The sequence below is a fragment of the Lathyrus oleraceus genome, chromosome 1 (assembly GCF_024323335.1).
Source record: "Lathyrus oleraceus cultivar Zhongwan6 chromosome 1, CAAS_Psat_ZW6_1.0, whole genome shotgun sequence".
NCBI lineage: Eukaryota > Viridiplantae > Streptophyta > Magnoliopsida > Fabales > Fabaceae > Lathyrus > Lathyrus oleraceus.
Window position 1 is genome coordinate 267,870,992 of NC_066579.1, and position 8,813 is coordinate 267,879,804.

The window sequence follows — 8,813 nt, forward strand, 5'->3', positions numbered from 1 at the left end:
AGCAAATATCCCAAAGATGTATCACCGGTTACTGGGTGGTATACTCAAAAATGAAGGAATATCAATATCGAATATTGGATCAAGATAACCAACAAAGAGGGGATTACATCTACCGGTTACTGGGTAGAAAACCACAGAAATAGGACTTACAACTACCGGTTACTGGGTAGAAGGCCACCGAAATAAGACTTACAACTATCGGTTACTGGTGTAGCGGGGTATTCGTTACCATTAGAGATATTGACTAAATCTAAGGTAAACTATACAAGTCGAGTCGCCACCGCACTTCTATTTATCCCAAGGAATGGTTAGAAAGCGAACAAAAACCTAAAAGTTTTATCGAATCAAAAACTAGTAAAAATGTCAGAGATTGGGGTAAGGGGGTTGGTTATGCAATGGGAAGGTTTTAAGCACCCAAAACATCCTAGGTACTCCTAGGGAGCCCTTTTCACATTTGTTGTAAGGTTGGTATTTTGTGAAAAATTATTTGTGCAAACATGATTGAAGAGATGAGAAGAGAATATACAAGTTTATTTACAATTTGTTGGGATGGATAAACCCATTACATACGTACCATCTTAAAAAAAGATTAGGATCAAAACCTCGTAGTTCGGGGTAAAAATCTCAAAATGAGTTGGTGAATTGATTGGTCCAAAAACCTTAAGGTCTTTTGTTATCCAAGGGAGAAAACTCAACCTAAAACCACAAATCCACCATGTGAGGACAGCTTTAACATGCTAGTGAGGGGTTAACCCTATAATAAGCATGGAAGACTCATTGTCCATCACTAAGGATATAGGTGAGTATTATATCTACCTCAAGGATAACTCAAACCTAATAGCTAAAGGTTATGAGAAAGTTTTTGATTAAGAGAGTGGCCACTGAAACCACAAAAAAAGTATTTGAATGAGTGATATTTACCAATGAAAAGTATTTAGAAAGTATGGTCAAAGTTGACTTAAAAGTTCAATTCAAAATAAGTGTTATGAAAAGAAGGTTTGAAAATCAAAAGCATAATTCTTAGGTTTCTAATGTTTGAAAACAAGTGTTAATGTTTGCACAAAAGTTTTGGCTTGGGTTAGAGTGGAGGGAAGAAGAAGAATGGCTAAAGTCCTAATCATACAAGAGATAAGGGATAAGAAACAAGACCACAAATGAGTTCCTCTCTTGAGATCATATTGATGATCCAAGTAGCTCCCATCCTTTGGAACATGCAAGCAAAATAAGTAATAAGCTCAAGCAATCAACATAATCAAACAAGCTCTTTAGAAGATCCCCAATGCTTCTTGTATCTTTCCCATTTGGATGGACATGGCAATGGTTCTTCAAGTTGAATTCTCATAGAATCCCCTAGCACAAAAGCACACACATCAAATAGTTTTATGAACCAAATCAAGAATGGATAAGAGTGAGTTTAGATATTTGGTCCTTCTAATCCATCTTCAACATTAAGGTCCTTTTACTCCAATTTGCATAGGGAATGTCCTAAAAACTAAGTCCATTTGTCCATTTCTTTGCATTTGGTCCACAACAATCAAAACAAAACACAAGCACAATAATATATACACAATTTTGTGCTCAAGTGAGCAAAAGGCAAATTGCATTAACATAAACATGTGCTCAAGTGAGCAAAGGGGGAAAAGCAAATGAAATATGTACAAGAATAGTAAATTGCATAAATGTAAAGAGCAAGAATTAAATGTTAATGGTTAATGCTTAGTGTTAATAGTTAGTGTGTCATAAGGCAAATTTAGCGCTATGTTAAGCAATCGTAATTGGACTTATGTAGAAGTCACAACTATCTGAGGCCGGTCAATAATAATGTAGGCAACGACACAAGTTAGAGGTCTTGATTAGTGAATCAAACTCCAACAACTTGCTATGCTAAAAAGAAGATGAGAAATGATCTTGTATTGATTTAGGTCCTTTGCATGATTTAGAAAGCAATCTATCCTTAATGCAAAGCCATTCACTTGATCCATGATCAAGATGAATTAGATTTGAATCAAGGAAAATTAAACCTCCCTAATCAATGCTAACCACCAATCTTTAACTCATTGATAAAAAAATAAAAAAGAAGAAGGAGAAGAAGAAGATGAAGAATTAAAGTGCATTAAATGAAATGGAATGAGATAATCAACAAGCTATGACCAAAGATAGAGAAGATCAAGGTCAAACAATAGAAAACAGAAGCGAAATGAAGATTAGAAGTCAAGAAACAAATAAAATATTTTTGGCATTTTTAATATTTAAAATAAAACTTGAATTAAAATAATAAAGAAAGGTCAAACTTCAAATTCACTTCAAATCAACTTTGAAAAGTCCAAGTGAATTACCCCAAGTTCAACAAGGTCAAACAAAGTTTGACAAAAAAAATTCAGCATTTTTAAAAGTCAGAAACTATTTGAAATCAATTAAAAATGCATAAAAATATTTTTCATAAATTGAACTAAAATCTCAAATAAATCTCAAATCAATTAATAAATTGATGAGAATATTTTTCATAGATCCATCATCATTCAAAGAGGTTGAGAAAATATTTTTGTATTTTTTTGAATATCAAAAACTATTTAAAATGAATTAAAAATAACCAGAAAAGAGAAAATTCATAAAAAATATCAAATGATAAAATAAAAAATATTAAGAATCATTTTTAGAAACTAGAAATTAAAAGAAAAATAATGCAATTGGTCCCATAACTTTTGGACCAATAATGAAGGAGATATGAATTTTAGAAATAAAATGGAATTAAAAGAATTAAAAAAAATTAAAATCAGAAATTAAAAAATGAGAAAAAACACGGAGCGTTGGATGATAGCTCATTAATGGAGTTGGCACATCACATGGCTCCTAAGCGCGCATCCACCATACATCCAAGTCAATGCAAAACACGCTGCCTATTAAAAGGTCATAACATTGAGTGGATGAGATCTGATCTGGAAACATAAATGCATGGTCCAGATTTGGTCTGGAGACCAGACGGTGGCCAGCGCCACCGTCTTTTCCGGCCAAACCAGAATTTGCAAAAATTAAAACATCAACCAAAATGCACGATCTGGGTACCGTTTGAAAGCTGGGGTGATGTACATCACCCTTGTACCACTCAATTCCAATCTAGATTTCTAGATTGAGAGAAATCAGAGGTGGAAATTTTGTGGTGTTCAAGTGAACTCAATGATTTTCAAAACTTGAAAGCACAATAATATTGTCTCTATGCAGAGGACTTCAGATCACACAATAACAAAGCAAATGGAACAATATATGAGTTGGTTCGAAGCAAAATGCAGTTGAGGAAAACCTTTGAATTGTGAGGAATTGAGTCAAGATCCTTGGGTTCTTTTGCAAACAGAAAGCTCTATGGATCAATGTGAAGAGGTCTAGGAACTTTTAGATCTAAGAAAATAGTCGAGGAAACTGAATTCTAGATCTGAAATTTTGGGAGAAAAGAGAGAGTTCCTTTGGTGTGAGGGGGGGATATCAGTTGCATAGCATGTAGGGCGCCTTAAGGTTAGTGAAATGAAGCTCCAATGCAATGTATTTATAGGCAAGGCAATGCTGAATGCATGATTTCAAATTTGCATGAATGGAAAGGGCCTCCATGCATGGGCATGTACAGGCGCATGAATGGCCCAATTCCACTTGATTTGGTCAGCTGAGATCATAATTGAATGAAATGGACGTGCAAAATAGATGTAATCAGCTCATGCAATGTGTTTTCAATTGGTTTCCAAAAATGCACCTAATCTTTCTCCTTTTCGAAAATGGCACTTCCAAATTTGAAACATAGCCTTATGGGTAATGGTTGGAAATCTTGTTGCATAAGGAACAAATGCTATGTTGATCAGAACTCCATTTGGGCCTTGGAAATTAATGAAAATTTAGCTTGAAGTGTAAGGTGCAAAACATGCATATGTGAAGTTTCCAAAATTGGCCAATGTTCAAGCCCTTCTGTCTCAATGATGCAAGCTCCAATTGATAAAATATTCAACATGAAAGTTGTATATCTTTTCAAGGCTATCAATTTGGACTTAAAGTTTGCATCATTTGGATTTTTAACGAAGAAGTTAGGGCCACTTGAAGTTGGACTTTTTTCACATTTCAATGCATTTGGTCCAAAGTGACCTATAATGTTTTGCATTATCACATGTATTTCTTTTGAGATTTTGCAATTTTTCTCAACATAACATTTGACGTAGACACATTGAGCTTTCCACTGCATTAAGGCCCACCTCAAAATCATGAAAAATGAAGGAGTTATGTCATTGGGAAGTTGACACAAAATTAGGGTTTCAGTCAAAATGACCTCTAATGTCTTGGAAATTATGATGACCTTCCATGCTTCAAATAAAATTTTGATGAACATGAAACTTGTTCATATGGTCTTTAAGAACGATTCTTCTCTTGGGGTCATCTCCATTTGACCAACACATAAAAAGTTAGGTCTCAGTGCATTTCAAAATAGTCAGATGAATTGACTGATCAACTTCTCAAGTCTACACCTCATATCTTGATGAATTGATGATTGAGGACACTCAAATAAGTTAAAATATGCATGAAATGATGAATTAAATAACTTCCCTTGATTTTATTTGACCATGGGCCGAGGTTGCTGCATGAGCAAGGCACAATTGTTGAACAGATGAATTAGGATTTCCTTGGGAAACAAACCTCAAGCCCTTTGATTTGCTTTGATCAAAATGATGAATTGAGATACTTGGGAGGCATATTTGATGGATGAGAGCATTGGGAACCATTTCCATGATTGCTTTCATCTTCTCTTGACCATATCAATGCACATAGGATCTCCTAGGAGCTTTTAACCTTGTGATTGCTCAAGCTACAACAAAAGATGTTAGTGACATATTTTTGTGCTTTTGGTTAGTGAATAAAATGAGAAAAGAAATAATATACAATTCAAGTATGCTTGGTGATCTCAAACCACTCATAAGGGATCCCACCCAAAGGCAAAGGAAACCAAGATGCTTATGATCCTTGAGGCTATGCAAATGCCATGTTATGATTCCATGAGGGATCTTAGGGTCAAAATTAGGGTCTTACAGATGCCCCTATTTAAGGTCATTCTAGCCGGAGAAGTGAAGGTTAAAGTCTTCGTCTCGACGAGGTAGAATGAGCTTAAATAATAACAAAGAGACGAATTTTGGTCCCTAAGAGACCTCATGATGCAGATGTATATATGCAAAAGGTAATACTCTGTGGAGATATGTGTCCGCAAAGAAGAAAAGAAATCTGCAGAAACTGACAATCCATATGAGTAGTTCACTCCATGGGACAGAGACTCGGGGACTCTAATGGGGATAAGAAAGGAGATAAATTGCGTGAGCAGGTCACGACTTGAGATTTGCTGAGAGACACGAGAGGGATTCCATGAAAATAAATCAATGGAAGGACTCGAGCTGACTCAAAGATGCATGTATTGGGGAATATGCCAATACAGCGGAACTATCCACAAAGGATACTTCGGATGAAAATCCGGACTCAAATGGGGAAAATCCACTAAGGGACTCCACTGAGGAATGTCCAAACAGAACTCCTCCAGGGAAACACCAGGGCGAGGTATTACCGGCTACTGGGTAAAAAGCTCAAAGAGACATGTGATCAAAACATCGGTATGAGGGTGAAGGTACAACACGCTCGGGGAGAATGAATATCTAAGACCGGTATAAGGGTGAGAGATATCAAACATCTAAAATCATCTGAGGGAAACCTAAAAAAGGTATATTTCAACTCAGGAAATCTGACTCCACAGGGGACAAAAGTCATAATAGGTAGCAGAAGGGAAGGAACACCAGGGATACCGGTTACTGGGCATATAATAGGTGAGCGACCAAGTGTGAATTGGGGAATATTTCCATGACACTCATCATCCCAAAAGAGGGCTAAAAAGCATACTCGATTACAAGATGGGCATTCGATTCCACAAAAAAGGCTACGAATCTTACTCGACTGGGGAAGAGCAAAAAGACTTCGACCAAGGAGCGCATGAGATATGTTATCTATTACCGTCAGGACGTAGATAACACACTCGCATGGAAGATTATCCACAACCGGTTACTGGGTTAATGAAGGATAAATCAACCGCAAAGAAAGGACATCGGGATACTGAATACTAGGTATAAAATGATGACCGATCACAAGGGAGAAACGATCATTGCCTGACAAAAGGCAAATGAAAGATGACTCGCTGGGGATACATTGACAAAGGCAATGATCCGGGAGATATATCACTGGTTACTGGGAGATATACTCAAAAGGTGAAGGAATATCAATACCGAATATTGGATAAAGATAACCGTCAAGGAGGGGATTACATCTACCAGATACTGGGTAGAAAACCACGGAAGAGTAACCGTTATCGGTTAGGATGAACAAAAGGGTTAACTCTGCAAGGGGATAAAATAGGGTTTATAACTACCGGTATGAGGGTAGAAAACCACAGACTCCGCCGGGGAAAAGATGGATAATTACTGGTTACTGAGAAATCATTCATCTAAACTACGGGGAAGCGCAGGAAAAAAAAACACGAGATGCCAATCTAGGAACAAACTAGAGAGACACGATGAAACAAGACTCTTCCCTATGAGGATATAACTCAGGGGAGACTCCATCCCAATATATGTGTTGGGAGGAACCTAAGCAACCATCATCCACGAGGACATAACTCAGTGGGGGAATATGGAAGGAAGGATAAACACTTTCTACTTATGGGGCTGACTTTACATGGGGAGATCAGACACAAACATCTGCTTGGAGAAATATATTACCAAATAGCAGGAGATATCAAACAAAGATATATGGCAAAGAATGCAACATGAATATCTGAATGTTTAAATCATATGCATATATGTGTGGTTTATGTATGATGAATGCTAACAAAACAGACATATCTAACACAAACAGGTCCAACAAAAGATGAATGAACATCCGGTACTACATCTCAAGAGAGAAAGCCAGGCCCAGTGGAGAACATCCAATCTGATGGGGGCAAGAGATACCAGGAAACAAAGATCTCAGCAGGGGAATGAACATCAATCATTCTAGTTGGGGACAAGATCATCGCACAGAAAAAATCCGTCGTAGAAGCAACTCTACTGGGGAAATTATCAAAGGAGATAATGGAACTCTGTGGGGAACAACCACCAAACAACAACTTCTAGGGTCACCACCAAATACTGCACTACCAAATAGATCACATCTGCTGAGGAGGAAGGATCACTACTCTGCTGAAGGAAAGAGGGATGAATATCTTTACCAAACACTTTGCTCGGGAGAAAAACCATAAAAGGCTCTGGAGGAAGAGGATACAAGCACGCCAGGAATATGAACAAATGTCTTACCCTGTTGGGAATCATACCATCTTTGGGAGAGCACTGAAGGCATCCCAAGTATCCTTTCATCATTATGAATGTTCACTTTATTTAAAAACAAGTTATGATTGGATAAAGGCTCAAATTCATTTGATGGGATGGTAGTCTGCAAATGGCAAGACTCCATTTGTTGAATAGAAACAAATAAGAGTGCAAATAATTGGATAAAGGATCAAATTTATTTGATGGGATAGTAGTCTGCAAATGGCAAGACTCCATAGATATTTACAAATTTGAAATTGGTGATATATATATTGGAAAAGGGCTATATTGAACATAATGACCATTTTTCCACCAACTCTGAATCTCATGTATTTGCAGCTTCAGTTGACGATGACTGAGCAAGAATCTCTGATAGATGACAACTTGTAGAGCAAAGTCTTGTCAGGATGCAATTACTTGCCAAATCCCTAATTTTTGCCTAGATTGCCCCAGGGTGAGGTACTCAATCTAGCGGGATACATATTCATTTTTTTATGTCTCTAACTTTTGCCTGGATCGCCCTTTCAGGTTTTCAATCCACCGAGACGCTCATTTTTTTGCCCAAGCCGCCCTTTCGGGTTTTCAACTTAGCGAGCTATTCTGTTTTTATTTTTAGGTGAAGTATTTCTTGACTGCATCTGAATTCACAGGACGAGTGAAATCCTCCCCATCCATAGTTTTAAGTATCAAAGCACCGCCTGAAAAGGCTCTCTTGATAACATATGGTCCTTCATAGTTTGGAGTCCACTTGCCCCTAGAATCGGGCGCGAAAGATAAAACTTTCTTGAGCACAAGATCACCTTCTCGGAACACACGAGGCTTGACCTTCTTATCAAAGGCTTTCTTCATCCTTTGCTGATATAACTGACCATGGCACATGGCAGTCAATCTCTTCTCTTCTATCAAATCCAGCTGGTCATAGCGACTCTGAACCCATTCAGCATCAGTTAACTTGGCTTCCATCAAGACTCTCATTGATGGGATCTCCACTTCTACTGGGAGTACGGCCTCCGTGTCGTAAACAAGAGAGAAAGGGGTTTCCCCTGTTGAAGTGCGGACAGATGTACGATACCCATGCAAAGCAAATGGCAACATCTCATGCCAATCCTTGTATGTAACAACCATCTTCTGGATAATCTTTTTGATATTCTTATTAGCAGCTTCAACGGCCCCATTCATCTTGGGTCTGTAAGGAGAAGAATTATGATGTGCTATCTTGAACTAACTACACAACTCTTTCATCATCTTGTTGTTCAAGTTAGATCCATTGTCAGTAATGATCTTATCTGGCACACCATAACGGCATACCAGTTGATTCTTGATAAACTTCACAACCACCCGCCTGGTCACATTTGCATATGATGTCGCTTCGACCCACTTGGTGAAGTAATCAATTGCTACGAGAATAAATCTGTGACCGTTGGACGCTTTCGGCTCTATCATGCC